Source organism: Macrobrachium nipponense, chromosome 39 (genome assembly GCF_015104395.2).
Source record: "Macrobrachium nipponense isolate FS-2020 chromosome 39, ASM1510439v2, whole genome shotgun sequence".
Lineage (NCBI taxonomy): Eukaryota > Metazoa > Arthropoda > Malacostraca > Decapoda > Palaemonidae > Macrobrachium > Macrobrachium nipponense.
This window is the reverse complement of record NC_061099.1, coordinates 53,935,611-53,952,799: the sequence shown is the minus strand read 5'-3', so window position 1 is coordinate 53,952,799 and position 17,189 is coordinate 53,935,611. Positions and strand designations below refer to the sequence as shown.

At 36.1% G+C, this 17,189-nt stretch overlaps 1 non-coding gene across 1 annotated transcript; it reads left to right on the top strand.

Moving 5' to 3' along the window:
• Nucleotides 1-6,782: 6,782 nt before the first annotated feature.
• On the top strand, nucleotides 6,783-6,854 carry Trnac-gca (transfer RNA cysteine (anticodon GCA)). The gene has a single exon. It is a non-coding gene; the product is annotated as a tRNA-Cys (tRNA).
• The last annotated feature ends 10,335 nt before the right edge of the window (nucleotides 6,855-17,189 follow it).

The window sequence follows — 17,189 nt, the reverse complement described above, 5'->3', positions numbered from 1 at the left end:
GGGCTGCTCATCAAGTGCCCATGTGTCAGACGAGTGTGGCCTCTTGTGAGTGTCCCTCTCTCTGATATATATACTGCTCCATTTCGTAACATCAGGTTTTATTTGTTTTAGTTTATTACTTTCAGATTCCTCTCTCCATATATTCTGCCATTTATTTACAATGATTGTTTTTAAATGAGCTATATAGTCACTAATAGGGACGTTTATACTTGTTCTCATCATGTGGACTGCTTCCTTGGCTGCTTTATCAGCTTCTTCGTTTCCTTTTATCCCAACATGGGCAGGGATCCAACATATTTCAATATTTTTTCCCGTATTATATAATTTATGGAGTGAAAACTTAATCTGTTGCACAATATTATTTCTAGGATTGTAACTTTTAATGGCTTCTATTGCGCTTCTAGAGTCGCTATAAATCACAAAATTATTAAAGGGGTGTTCTTTGATTATTTATTTCTATGGCCAATGTTATTGCACATAACTCTGCTGTAAATACAGAAGCATTATCGGGAAGAGAGAACTGGTATGTTTTGTCCTGGGACACTGCAGCATATCCCACTCCGTATTCTGATTTGGATCCATCCGTATATACTGAGTAATGCGGACCTTTTCGGCTTATGTGCTCTATTGTATGTAGTCTATGGTGTTCTGGAGTATACGAGTAATTTTTTTATAAATATTTCAAGTTAGTGCAAATTTTTATCTTATTCATATTCCAAGGAGGCGGTAATTTTACTGTTGAAGGTAGTTGTGAATTTATATAAAGTGACTCAAACAGTCTTCTAGCTCTTATTGGGAAAGGTGGTATATGATTGTTAATAAATGTATCACGCAATTCAAATAGTTTTTTTGTTGGGGAACCAATACACTGAATCTTTAGGGCACTCTTCATTGTTACTAAGTCTCTATGGAGAGAGAGATTGATTGATTGATTTATTAAAGATTATCTGGCGTCACAACTGCTAATAATTATTGACGCCACTACAATGGAATATCAAAGCATATATATGCATATCCAAATGATCAAATGCATTCATACGTACATAAATACACACACACGACAAAATTATTAAGTTAAAATAAAAAAACGTTAAAAACTCATTTAAATTAAATAAAATGAAATTAACAAAGGAAAATCCCCATGATAAACAAAAAATTAAAAATCGTAAAACTTATAAACTTACAAAACAGTAAAAATTAAATTTTATTTAAAAATTAAACAGGGCGCTTTCAGTAAAATCTGCCCCTAAAATCTTGATAAGGGAAAAATCATCTTCAATTCCCCTGTAACGTGGAGGAAAGTACCACTCTCTCTCATCTGAAAGACTGGGGCACTCAACTATCAGGTGTCTGACTGTCAATGGTACCAAGCAGTCGTCACAATAAGGCTGATGATCCCCACTCATCATAAAACCATGTCATTTTTGTATGGCCTATTCTAAGCCGACAGAGTATTACTTCCCTTTGCCTACTCATTGGTGAATACTTCCAAGGAAAGATGGTGGTAGCTATTTCTTTCATTTTTTGGTTTTCCAACTCCCAAGCAAATTTCCAGGATTCAAGGAATGCTGATTTTATGACTGGAAACATATCATTTGTAGGGAATGCACACCTAGCTATGTTACTCAGGTTGACAGCTGTTTTGGCAAGTGAGTCTGCTACTTCGTTTCCTGCCACACCGACATGTGCAGGGGACCAGCAGAAAGATACTTTCCTACCACTAATCTTAAGCAACTGAAGCCACTCTAAAATTTCAATAACGATAGGATGGAGTGAATTAAAATGACTAATAGCTTGCAAGACACTAAGTGAATCGCAACATAAAACAAACTGTCCTCCAGAATGACAAGCAATCTCTTTAAGGCCAGTAAGGATTGCATAACTCTGCTGTAAAAATGGATGCCTGATCTGGTAGCCTTCCACTCTTATTAAAATTGGGAAATACAACTCCATAGCCAACGCCTGCGTCAGACTTGGATCCATCTGTAAAAACTATGACTGAACCATCATGGTCCGCCAAATGTTCTAAAAAGGAGATGCACAGCATCTCAGCACTCATTTCTTCCTTGCTACCAGTGAAGAACCTGCAGTGCTCCACAGAAGGAAGCTTCCAAGGGGGCACAACAGAATACTTAAATGGCCAGACTTTGACCTTTGGAATAGAGTAATCTTCTAAAATTTTTAAACTCTGTATCCAAAAGGTTTTGGATAACGCGGATTATGTTCATAAAGGCTAAAATATTTATCATTAAAAACTGCTTGGCAAGTTAACGAGTCAGGAATCCTCTGGATTCTATGCCAGTATCGAACAAGTGATATCTGACGACATGAATCCAGAGGCAGTTCCCCTGAATCTACCAAAAGGCTTGGGATTGGAGATGATTTAAAGGCACCACTTGCAATCCTTATTCCTGCATTATGTACCGAATCTAAAATATTTAGTTTTGATTTCGAGGCTGAAGAGTATACCTCACAACCATATGCTAATTTTGATGCCACTATGGCTTTGTAGAGGATCATTAGGTGATTCCTATCTGCTCCCCCAAGATGTATGGGAAACCATCTTAAAAAACACCAAAATTCTTTTTTTATTCAGAGCTTGCATACACCTGACTTTCAGATCTTTTAGGTGAGGTACCCAAGTCATTCTTTTGTCGAACAGTAATCCCAAAAAACGTGTCTCTTCCTTACATGATATCCTCTGATCATGTATGTAGAGGTCAGGATCAGGGTGTATACCTTTAATGCAGCAGAAATGTACAGCAACATTTTTCGATGTAGAGAACTTAAAACCCCTTTTTTCTGCCTATTCCACAATTTTGTTAATAGCCAGCTGCATTTTTCTCTCAGCCACTGCCATTCGTGAGGCTGCAAACGATAGAGGTCATCAACAAATAAGGAGAACATTATATCTTTAGGAATCACAGAGGCAATGCCGTTAATGCACAGAGCAAACAGTGTCACACTAAGGACACTTCTATGTGGAACTCCTTCTTCTTGACTGTAAAGAGATGAAAATGAGTTTCCAACTTTAACCTTGAACCTTCGATTTTTTAAGAAAGCTTGGATGAATAATGGTAATTCTCCTCGGAATTCATAATCATGGAGTCTCTTCAAAATACCATATCTCCAGGTTGTATCATAAGCTTTCATTACATGATGACAAGGCAGATAAAAATTCCTGAAAGGTAAATGGCTGGTTATATGATTCGCTTCGTGTGGATGTAAAGTCGAGAATTTTATTTTCCTTTTGAATACGTTCTTCATAGTAAAGTGAGTTTGGGTTTTTTGATGAAACATTGGCAAAATGGTCAGCAATAACCTCACTAACATCCTCTGGATTGGCAACCAAGTTTCCATTTACTATTAATCCTGGTTGAGGTGTTGGTACATATTTGCCACTAATTTTTCTTATCTTATTCCAGACTTCAGGTAAAGGGGTTTTTCCAATTAATTTTTGAGATCCAAAACCTAACCCATGACTGACGTTTGCCTTGTTTTACTTGGTATCGAAATCTGGCTCGTGCCTTCATAAATATGATTAAATAATAAGAACATTTATTTCTGGAATAGCGTGTAAAGCTGCTCGCATTGCTTGACGAGCTGTTTGACATTGAAGGTTCCACCAAGGAACTGGCTTTCTTTTAAATTTTCCAGTTGTACGAGGAATTGTCTTCTGGGCAGCATCAATAATTAGTTTACAAATGAAATCCAGGGCATAATCCAGGGACTGGAAATCCTCAACATACATTTCTAAAAAAGTTAGGGTTTTGAATAATGCCCAGTTGGCTTTATCCAAAATCCAACGAGGTGATCTTGGTGTAGCAATTTCACCTACTACATTAATAACGATTGGAAAATGATCACTTCCTAATCCTTCACTCATTGCATTCCAATAAAAGTCAAGATAACAATCAGGACTGCATACTGATAAATCTATCACAGAAAAGGTCCCAGTTTGAATATGAAAATGTGTTGGTTCTCCAGAATTAAGGATTGCAAGCTCTTTGTCTTCAAAAAAATTATAAATATTGTTTCCTCTAGGATTGGAGATTACATGAGAACAAGAGAAGATTTAGCATGAAAGTCTCAACAAAAACTAATTAAAACATCTACAGCTATCTTATATCGTGAAATAGAACTAATTAAAAAAAAAAAAAAGATACACTTACACCATCATCATCATCATCTGTCTCCAACCGTTAGCTTCCAAATTCGAAGCACAGCTGAAAATTAAATCTGAAACAAAACATGCCAGGGAAGCAAATTTTCAAGAGATTAAAATCCACCGCAAGACAATATTACAGTAATATTTCTCGATATTTGTGGATATTGATATATAAAAAATATATTTTATATGTATGATATGTATGTATATATATATATATATATATATAATATATATATATATATATATATATATATATATATATGATATAGGTATGTGTGTGTGTTTGTGTATATGTCAGTGTGTGCATGATATAGACTGCTACATTTCCCCAGCGGAAGATCGTGGAAGCATGTGCCTGTTCTCAAAAAACAGATAACACTCATTTTAATAAGAGCCCTTTAAGTAGTAGTAGTGGCACTAGATAATTGGTAATACTAAAGTAGCTTCATCACACCTTATATGCTACCACCAAGTTAAATATAAAATTTGAATTAGGATTCAACTGTAATATATATATATTATATATATATATATATATATACATATAGATAGATAGATAGATCTTCTTACATCTTACATCTTGTTCGGGTTTGCCCCAGGTCCCTCAGTGCGATATATATATATATATATATAGGATATATATATATATTATATATATTATATATATGTAATATAAATATATGTGTTATATATATATTATATATATATATATATATATATATATATATACACATACGCACAATTAGCAAATAGTTTCTCTCTCTTTCACTATATGATTTACACTTAACATTCTTCAGGGAAGGTAACAGAATACATCCAAAGGTTACTATCAATTAAAAATGGTTTGTGCATTACAGAGAAATCCTAATTCAAATTTAAAATTTAACTTGGTGGTGTAGTGTATAAGGTGCGATATTATTTCTCATGTTGTTTTACTTTTAATCCGATACGACTACTACCACTACTACTAATCGGGCTTCTTTTAAAACTACAACTATTACTATAGGGATTATTATTATTATTATCATTATTATTATTATTATTATTATTATTTGTTTAAGCAGCCATTTCCGACCAAGTCCAATCGGCTGCTTAATGCAGATAAAATCTGTTAAAATTACCATATTAAATAAATTTTTAGTCATTTAGTTTAAAAATAAATAAATAAATAGATAAAACATTTCTGTACACATTTTTAAAAAATTTGTATGAATAAAATTATCAATATATATTTTATAGATCTGTATCTAATAAAATGATTTATATATTTTTTAAAAGATCTGTACGTGTTAAAAATTTTAAAATCTTGCAAACATTTGAGTCGTCATCTCTTTGAATGTCCTGCATTCTAGCAGATGATCCAAACTATTTAAGTCTAATATATGAATACTTAGAGCATCCAATTAAAATGTGTTTCACAATTACTCTGGTTTAACAGGTATCACATTCTGGAGGTGGCTGATTAGACATAAGAAAGCCATGGGTTAACCTTGTGTGCCCATTACGCACCCTGCACAAAGCGACCTTATGGTTTCTCTGCTTCTGTAAAGAATTCTTGAAAGGAAGTATTTTGGTCTTCATCCCTCTGAGTTTGTTGTTTTCAAGTGATAACCATTGGTCTTCCCAGATTTTATCTAAAATAAATTTTAAATAATTTTTAGTCTTATAATATGTTTTGTACATTTTACTTCTATCATTTAATGCTGCTTCCTTTGCATTTTCATCTGCAATTTCATTGCCTTCAATTCCAACATGTCCTGGTGTCCAGCACAAGGAAATCTTTATATTTTAAATGCTTAAAATTTTCTTTTTTTGCTCTAATAGCAGGGTGATGATGATAAAAAGAATCTATTGCTTGAATAGCACTTTTTGAATCCCCATATATAATGTAATGTTTATATTTTCGTGAGAACAGATACACTTCCAACGATTTTCCCCTCCTCATTTTTGGTTTTAATTTTGTCGGGTGGAATAATCCCAGGAGGGAAATCTAGCAGTCTACAGTGCCACGAAAAGTACCCACACGTACTTCTTTCGGTTCGGTCACATCAACAACTTGCATCCCGTGCACCCTGACCCTTTTCTTCACCAGGGGAACCCTCAAACCAGCCACCAAGGTCGAGCGTCAAAAAAGTTTTTAAAGTAACGAAAAAAGAAATAAACAATAAAATTCATATCTATTACATAAGCATTATTGCTCGTCATAAATAGGCAATTTAAGCTTAATAAGCTGTAACGGTCAAAAATTAGCGCATTATGTCTCTATACGATCTAATCACAAACAAGTTCCCTAACATTAGCATAATTCGCAACGGAGTCGCGACTATGCAAGGCTGCTCAGCAAAGACGCCGTCGCTCCACGATAACCGTCAAAAGTCGCCAAGTCATGGCAGAACGTAACAGTGTCGTAATGGCGTCTCGATTTGCATCATTTGATTCCACAAGTCGTAACTAGCATTGGCGAGTTGCGGCATCCAGTACGACATACACCGTGTACTTGGCAACCCCACAGATTACACAGTGGGGGTGGGTGTGCAATGAGTCCATAAACTGAACAGAGAAGTGAATGATGTACAAAATATGATTGGTGATATACATAACTTGATATCAAGGGGGTGTAGCTCAGTGGTAGAGCATTCGACTGCAGATCGAGAGGTCCCTGGTTCAATCCCGGGCGCCCCCTAGGGGAAAACATTAATGTAACCGGCACCTAGGCCAGATATATCTTAATTCCATCCTAGGCAGGTCAATGGTAAGAAAATTTGCCCTGAACAGTGTAAAATATCCTTTGTCAGAGAAAAAAAAGCATGCACAGTATTTGAAGAATTGGTGACCTTAATAGAATTAAAATACTTACACTTTAAGAAGAAAAAGACGTATGTTAGTGGTAACTTTCATTTGTGACATTTCCTAGTTTTTCTCCCCAAGTCAGACACTACAGACAATAGTACAGGACCTCTTTGTTACTCTATATTGCTTACTGCACAACCTCAGACTTTAAAACTGTCACATACAGTACATTACATCTTTTTCCAGGCTCAAAAATGGAGCACCAAGGAACTTTATGGCCATAACTTGCATAAATCTAAAAAGAATTGAGAGGGTAGATTTTGCAGCATTATATTTTGGAAACTAATGATTCCCTCAATGGACTGGAAATGGATTCAGATGTACAGATCTGTGGTATTTATATAGTTGAAGGAAATTGCCATAAATCGGCCATTACATCACTCGTGTCAAAAGCTTCTTAATCTCGTTTATTACTTGGAGGAAGATTTTACCAATCAGATCTGAATCCCAGGCTTCTTTTGAAACGTTCAGCGTAATTATCCTTTGCCCTCATGCCTAACCTGAAAAATCAAACTACACTTTATAGCTGCATTTGAAAATTTTGTAGGATATAGAAATTACAGCCAGAAACAGATATTTTTTTAATGGTGATTAACAGCTGGCATTAACGAGAAATAACCCCCTCCCCGCACATTTATGAGCCTTATTCTTGCTACAAGAATTATATCTGACTCACTTTTGATCATGAAGGCGCCTGTACAAGATGGACTATTCTTATTTCTGGTTAAACAGGCAAAGCACAAACAATGACCCACACTAAAAATATCTTATTTAATCATCATAAATTATGTGGATGTAATGAATCTTTCACTGATCAGGTTAATACAATGAAACCTACCATCTAAAAAACAGCTTCACTAACATGGTTAATCATTTTATCAAATTAAAAACTAAAAACCAACAGGGATCTCTTGAAAAACAGTTAAATGATTGTATGTAGACCATCTAATTAAAGCATGATCATCGACTACTCTTGGAACAGAATAGCTATAGGAGAAAATAAAATAAAAACAAAAGACCCAAGGAGCAATTATTAAGAGGATTATCATAAAATCAAATACTGAAAAGCATGCAACTTTATATGGGTCTGCAACCACAAAGATAAGTAGAAATTATGCACTGCCTGACAGAGGCCTTCCTCCACATTAACACTAAACTCGTATTTATTATTATTATTATTTGTTTAAGCAGCCATTTCCGACTACGTCCAATCGATTGCTTATTATTATTATTATAAAAATAGTTTAACCAGACCACTGAGCTGACTTTCAGCTCTCATAGAGCTGGCCCGAAGGATTAGATAAAATGCCAGGTCTAGGCCAAAGGCCAGGAACCAGGACCAAATAGGTCATGAAGTATAATAAACAATAAATTAAAAATCTGCACAGGGGCACAGACTTTCATACAAGAACTCAAACAGGCAATAAATACATTTACTCACGTTTCCATACATACTTACTAAAAAAAGTGTATTAAAATTAATAACAGTTATCAACACCTTGCACTCAGGAGCAGGGTCACGTGGGCTGCTCATCAAGTGCTCATGTGTCTGACGAGTGTGGCCTATACGTAGACGTGTCAGGATTACTTGTGTGTGTCTCTCTCTCTGATATATGGAGCTCCATTTCTTAACATCAGGTTTTATTTGTTTTAGTTTATTACTTTCAGATTCCTCGCTCCATATATTTTGCCATTTATTTACAATGATTGTTTTTAAATGAGCTATATAGTCACTAATAGGGATGTTTATACTTGTTCTCATCATGTGGACTGCTTCCTTGGCTGCTTTATCAGCTTCTTCGTTTCCTTTTATCCCGACATGGGCAGGGATCCAACATATTTCAATACAGTTTCCCTTATTATATAATTTATGGAGTAAAAACTTAATCTGTTGCACAATACTATTTCTGGGATTATAACTTTTAATGGCTTCTATTGCGCTTCTAGAGTCGCTATAAGTCACAAATTATTAATCCTGGAACACTGACGCGGGGTGCATATCACCCCACGAAAAAAATAAACATTGGCAACTCTGCGCTGGTAGCCACGAGTAGATCAGCATTCCTTGCTGGGTTAGTCTCAAGGTTGCCCTAGGAGGGGGTGCACGTGTGTGTCTGGTGGTGTTCTTGTTGTTGTTGTTATTCTTGTTTTCGGTGCAGCACACCCCACATTAGTGTTCCAGTACTATATGTCATGGGGTGACCCACACCCCACATATGTGTTTTAAGGTGTACATGGGGTGTATAACACCCCACTTTATGACATACTGGGGTCCATCCCACCCCAGGTTTGTGTTATATGTCAGGATACTGGGGTCCATCCCACCCCAGTTATATAGTTTTGTACTATATTGCTTATCCCAATTCCCTTAGTAAGTGTTAAATTTTTTGCTGCTACTACTACTACTACTACTACTACTAATAATAATAATAATAATTATTTACATTTCTTTCCAGGCATAAATAAATGTGTTTCAGGTTCTATTTACAATAAAACAGACAATAAAATAAGTGGAAGTCTAAAATAAAAGTGTCCCAAAAACTGTGAAAATGTCAAAGAAAAAAACATTAACAGATGATGAGTTAGAACATATGATGAATGCGACTGGTGCCTTGTCAAACTTAGATGAAGATGAGGAGGCAGTTGATAATGAAGGACTTGGAACCAACATACATGATGATGAAATGACCGCTAGTGATGAGGAGGTGGAGGATCAGGATCAGATAGAACTAGAGTTGATGTATGACAGTGATTATGATAAGGATTATGTCCCGTCATGTAGTGATAGTGAGTCCAGTGACAACGTTGAAGGGTCAGAGGATGCTGAAAAAAGACTGAAAAAAAAGAAGGAAACTACCAGAAAAACACGTAGCACATCGACCCCAAAGAAAAAAACCCGTATTGTTGGACCAAACCCTGGAATCTATCCAGTTGATAGTACCTCTTCCACCTTAGTTGATATACCTTCTCCTTCTTCCCCTATAGCTGGACCTAGTATTGATGTGTCTATTGCAGCCAACTCTTCTTCTGCTGCCCCTTCCACCCCTGCAGCCAGTGGTCGTGGGAGACGTAGGAGACAAGCTGAAGTTGATGTTCCAGTTCCACCTATAGTATCGTTTGATACTGCTACTTTGGATGCAAAGCATGGGTTCAGATGGTGTACCCGTCCGCAGTCAAGTACCAATCGTGCAGCCAGAAACATTGTCGCCGGTAGACCCGGACCAAATGCTGAAGCACAAGCTTGTCATTCCCCAGAGGAGTGCTTTAACTTATTCCTTGACGATTCATTTCTGGATATAGTCTGTCAGTGGACAAACAAGAAGATGGAGATTGTAGCCAGTAAGTACAAGAAGAAAACATCAACACATAAAAATGTGGAACGGGAGGAGCTAAGAGCATTCATTGGGGTGCTAATATTTTCGGGATGCCAAAAGGATAGCCATATGTCAACCTGTGACATGTGGTCTGTTGACATCGGTGCGGCACTTTACTGTGCTGCTATGTGCAGGCTCGTTTTGAGTTTATACTTTGGCTGTTTACGCTTTGATGACCCACAGACAAGAGAGATGAGAAGAGAAACTGACAGATTTGCACCTATCCAGGGAAACTATTTGATAAATTTATGGAGAAGTGTGAAAGGCACTATACACCCAGTGAGATCGTGTTGATGAACAGTTGGTAGGATTTCGTGGAAAATGTTCATTAAGGATGTATCCCAAGTAAGCCAGCCAAGTATGGCATAAAGTTGGTTAACATAAATGATTGCAAGAGTAAATACCTACTAGGAAGTATCCCGTACCTCGGAAAGGATATACGGCCCTCAGCTGGAGAGGACTGGGCCATTATTATACTAAGGAGCTCACAAAGCCATACCACATGACAAACAGAAATGTGCCCACAGATAATTGGTTCACCTCCGTAGGACTTGTCGCTGATCTTCTGCAAAACTGTGGAATGACCTTGGTTGGAACGGTGAAGGCAACAAGCGAGAACTACCAGAGAAGATAAAGACCAAAGATAATCGTGAACCTGGGATTCAAGTGCCTTTCTCTTCACAAAAAAAGAGTATGACCCTGGTTTCATATGTGCCTCCAGTAGGAAAGACGGCTAAGAAGTTAGTCCTCTTGCTCTCATCTATGCATAGCCAGCCAGTCCTGCAAGAACGGAAACCTGAGATTATAGAATTTTATAACCGCACCAAAGGAGGAGTTGATGCATTTGATGGAATGTGAGCCCTGTACTCTTGCAACAGGAAAAACTAAAAGATGGCCACTTTGTATCTTTTACTGGATAGTGAATGCTGCTATTATCAATGCAAAGGTACTGTACACAGCACCACCTAGAGAAGACAGGAGTTACCAAGTTTCCAGAACGCCGTCGCTTCATGCTACGTCTTGCAAGATCATTCATACGGCATGGGCTGAGAAGAGTTGTCGAGTGCCACTCTCCCACGGAACCTAAGAACATTGATAACTACTGTCTGCAATACTTCATCAGTAGTCAACACACAGTACCCAACTGGCCAAGTACTTGCCCAATGTAACTACCCTCAGGTACGCTGTGCTGAGTGCCCCCGCTCTCAAGACCGGAAGACACGCATCAGGTGCCTGAAATGTCAACGACCTGTGTGCAAATCCCACTTGTACCCTACATGTACAAGCTGTCTTGAGCTTGTGGTAAGTAATTACCCGTATTTCATTTGCGGCCACTGTGTATGTATATATATATATATATATATATATATTATATATATATATATATATATATATATATATATATATATATATATATATATATATCAACAACAAACAGTCTGGTAGATCAAAATACGTACACAGGCTTGGTATATAACATGATATATCATCACACATCTTTAATACACCCTCTAAACATCAATTAATAAGTATTTAGTAAGTTTTCAGAGGAGTAACGAGTGATAAGATCAAAATATCATAATTTTACTGTGCTAAATTTTGACCCTTTTTTGTCTCTCCATATTACAGTGAGATGTGGTGCCAGAATGCTGAGGGCTGCTGAGGGGATGGAAGAAGGATTCATTTCACCATGGCAGGAAGCCCGTTTCTCTAAAGAAATTTTTTTTTTTTTATATAAATTTTTTTTTTTCGGGAAAAAATTGAAAATTCAAAGTTTTATTTTTATTAATTTTATTACAAGAAAAATTTTTTTTTTCAATTTAGTTTACATATCAAAAGAAAGCTCAATAAGTCTAGTTTGTGTTTCATATTTCAAAAATAAGATTGCATGAAAGGAAAACTGAGTTTTATTGATCCAAAGATTGGGGTTCGCTACACCCCAGGTTTGTGCTTGTGTTCCTCTAAAGGAAGGTTTGTGTTCTCGGGTTAAAGGGGTGTTCTTTTGATTAATTCTATGGCCGATGTTATTGCACATAACTCTGCTGTAAATACAGAACCTTCATTGGGAAGAGAGAACTGGTATGTTTTGTCCTGGGACACTGCAGCATATCCCACTCCATATTCTGATTTGGATCCATCCGTATATACTGCGTAATGCGGACCTTTTCGGCTTATGTGCTCTACTGTATGTTGTCTATGGTGTTCTGGAGTATACGAGTAATTTTTTGATAAATATTTTAAGTTCGTGCAAATTTTTATCTTATTCATATTCCAAGGAGGCGGTAATTTTACTGTTGAAGGTAGTTGTGAATTTATATTAAGTGACTCAAACAGTCTTCTAGCTCTAATTGGGAAAGATGGTATATGATTGTTAATAAAAGTATCATGCAATTCAAATAGTTTTTTTGTTAGGGAACCACTACACTGAATCTTTAGGGCACTCTTCATTGTTACTAAGTCTCTATGGAGTGAGAGAGGTAGTTCACTACATTCAACCTGTAAAGAAGAGGTTGGTGATGATCTAAAGGCTCCTGAGCATATTCTATGAGCATAATCAATGATAGACAGTACTGTTGCTTTATATAGCAATGTAAGGGTTTGTCTATCTGCTCCCCATGTAGTACTTGATAATTTTCAAACTGGATTTAAAGCTTTTTTGCATTTTGATTTCACGTATGCTATGTGGGCTTTCCAGTTTAAATGAGTATCAAGTACTAATCCTAAGAATTTTGCAGTTTGGCCAATTGGTATATTATGACCTCTGATTTTCAAATCTATTTCTTCATTTTTCATCCACCTTTTATCTTTGCAAAAAGCAATTGCTAGGGTCTTATGTATGGCTAATTTAAATCCTACAGATGATGTCCATTCATCTATTTTTATTATAGGTTTGTTAATAATGCGTTCTGCATGTTAATTCCAGTAGGTAAAGTTTTACTAATATCATTAATTGCTAGGGTAAACAGTGTGCCACTAAGGACACTTCCCTGTGGAACACCATTTTCAAGTGGAAATGTTCTGGACAATGTATCATCAATTCTCACTTGAAAACAGCGATTTGTCAGAAAGTTTTAGGCCTTTTCAATGCCGAAAAGACAGCTACAGTTATCTGTTTTCGTTCAAATCCTCTGCGTATATGATCTTCTAGAAAAGAGAGAGAATCTAATGTAGACCTGTTATATTGTGACCCGAATTGAGTAGGAGTCAAAATTTTATTTTCTCGAATGTGCCATGTTAGTCAAGCATTCACCATCTTTTCAAGTAATTTGCATAAGCAACTTGTTAGAGATATTGGTCTGTAATTATTAACATTGCTTGGATCCTTTCCAGGTTTGGGGATAGGAATTATAATAGCTTCACGCCATTCATAAGGAAATAAATTCCGAAGCCATAAATGATTATAAAATTGTAATAGGTATGACTTTGCCAAAGGTGCTAAGTGGCATATCATCTCAAAACAAATATTATCACCTCCAGGAGCAGATTTATTGCTTATTTCTTTTGGATTAAGTATTCTCTTCCCATCTTTTAATATTGCATGTCTAGGTGTTTTAACATGGGTACCATTTATTTTTCTGAATTTTTCCCATATTTTTTGTATGGGAGTATTATTAGAAAGATCTGATATGTATTTCCTCCATGAAATTATTCTTCCTTGAATTACTTCCTTTTTAAATTTTGCAGATATTTTGTTGTATATAGGCTTTAATGTATCAATTTCTAGCAATAATATAGTCATTTTTTGCAAAGTTCCTTCTAATATTGGAAATTTTGTATTTATTTTAGTAAATTTTTTATTCAAATTACCTAATCGTCTCCCTATTGAGTGTTTTGTATTTATTAATTCTGTTAGCCTATCAGACCACCATGGAACTTTGTGTTTTGTTGGATAGGGTTTGGTCTTTGGTATTGATTTATCAGCAGCGTTTTTAATAAGACCAACTACAAATTTATTAGTTTCATTGTGGTCTTTGAAATATTCAAATGGTGGGATATTTTTAGTGTGCTTTTTATATTGTTCCCAATCTGCTTTATAAATGTTATAATGAGGAACATGTTTTACAGGACTATTATGCAATAAGGAAATTAATACTGGAAAATGATCACTGGTGTGCAAGTCATCAACTGTATTCCAATCCAATCTGTCAACCATGCTTGTTGAACATAGAGTTGAGTCCACCGAGGATAATGTCCCATGTGTTCTTGAAAAATATGTGGATATTTCATCATTTATACAGCAAATGTCGTTTGAATCAATTAAATCTTCTATTTTACTCCTTGCTTTATTTGAGTTTGTGCAATTACAGTCCCATATTGGGCTATAAGCATTAAAATCACCTACTATTAATGTAGGTTCCTTTGTATTGTTTAGTAACTCTTCAAGTTTATCAATGTCATAGTTTTTATTTGGTTGGTTGTATAAATTATAAATCACATAATTATAATTTTTATTTATATTTTAATACTTGATATTTGCAAGTTACTAAAGTTTACGAGTACTTTGTCATAACATACTTTGTTATGCACATATATAGCAGTGCCTAGATTTCCTTCTTCCTCTCTAGATGCAGATACTAAGGATATTTACCTATAGTTGGTATTGTTTTATTGACATGCTGCAAACATAATACCTTTGGTTCATATTCCTTAAGTAATCGTTGTAATTCTCCCAAATGTAATCTGGTCTGGAGACCATTTAAGTTCCATTGTATAATGTAATTGTTGAAAATAATATGCTAGTGGGCTATTTTCTTTTTGTGGATCATCAATTTGCATTTTTTCTAAAATTTTATTTACGACATTTATTTGTTTTTCTTTATAAGATATTAGATGTCCAAGCCACAGACAGCCTTTTCCGTAAGTGTCCAAACTAGTAGTTTCTCTACTTTGCATTTTATAAAATTTTGTTGTTGTTTTCGTTAAACTGTCTTTTGTACAAGTATCATATGAGGTGTCATTTGTCGGAAGGTTGAGCTGGACATAATCTTTAACGTAAGGTTCCGTCTCTCAGTTCAAATCTCTCCTTCCTCCTGGTTTGAAAAGCTAAGCGAAATTCCACCTTCTTCCTCTCCACGATAGACTTCAACTACACGTGGCTTATGGCTTCGAGCTCTTTGGGAGGGGTCGAAGGTGGAATATCTCGCAGCTTTTCAAACCAGGAGAAAGGAGAGATCTAAACCGAGAGAAACAGGCAGAACCTTAAATTAAAGATTATATCCAGGTCACCCTTCACAATTTGACGCCTCTTGTAAAAAACAATTAATATATACTATATATGTGACGTTTGTTTTGCAGGACAACTGTCCCATTCACACAGCCAGGATAGTTAGGCGATGGTTTGAGGAGCAACAAGACATTGACCTGCTGGACTGGCCAAGTAAGGGGTGTGATATGAATCCCTTGGAAAATTGCTGGGGGACGTCAACTCTTGGATCCCAGGCCAAGAGCGATCATCAAGGCAGCTCCTCCAGCACACCATGTCCGAATGGGAGATATTCAGAAAAAATCAACAAATCGTCTACAATCATGTAGCCTCCGTCCCCAGTAGACTACAAGATGTCATCACCAACGATGGTGGATGGACTAAATATTGATACATATTTTATAATAAATGGTTATTTTTCAATCTATTGTGTATCCTTAATAATATGGTGCTGTAATATTTGTCCGTTATTTACGTATACATTAAAATGTTACTAATATCAGGTTTGGACGTCAAATGATATATATATATATATATATATATATATATATATATATATATATATATATATTAATAAGGATATAATCTCATTATTACTTGATACATTCTTAACGTTGGAATTCACACCTGCAGAAAGAACACAAACAAACAAAAACGCACATGCTTGCCATCGATAAATGTAGACGTATGCCGAGCAGTTAAAATCATGCACAAAAATACGATTATTTGATCCAATGATTGTCGGTTGTGACCAAACAAACGTCCAACCATAAGGAAGAATCGACTCCCATAATAACCCCTCTGACAAGTCAAGACCTATGCCCTCATTATACTTAAGAGGGTAATGGTGCCCCTTGTGACACCAGCCACACTCTCAGCTCTATTACACTGTGTCTCCTTTCCGTCTGCCTCCTTCTTGTTGTCCTCTCTCTTATAACTGTCTCTTTGTTTCTCCTCCTTCAGTGTCTTCTATGCCTATGGAGGTCTCTCTCTCCTCAACTTATGCCTTCTTTATTTATTCATGCTTAATATGAGTTACATAAGGCCCTACACGATCTGATGCTAGTTGTCTTTGTAATAATAAGAATTTGGAATGCGGCTGTTGATATTACAATTATAATTAAATAGTAGGTATCCTGTTATTTGATAGACAAGGCTTTTATTGGTAGATAGCTAAATTCCATTATTACAAGAGAGCGCCACGAAAACCGAGTTAATTCTTCGGTCGGTAACAGCAGGTAATAATATTATTATGACAAAAGTTTAACAGACGGGTTTTCTCGCCTCCATGAGAAAATAAACCTACAGAATAGTCTCAGTTATATTATTTTCTTTAAAGGAGAAATTAGAGAGAGAGAGAAGTTATAACCGTGTGCTTGAAAGGGTGGAAGTGAAGGATGGAGGGATAAATGTTGAGGGAAGACGTGTGGAGGGCGGTGGCCACGGTGGATGGGCGGGTTTCATCGTGCGTCTGGAGGCACAGTTCCAGTGTTACCAGATCACATCCAGCCCTTGTGGCTGGAATGTGTTTACTTATATGTGTGGCCGACTGTACAAAATAACATTGGTGATATACATAACTTGATATCAA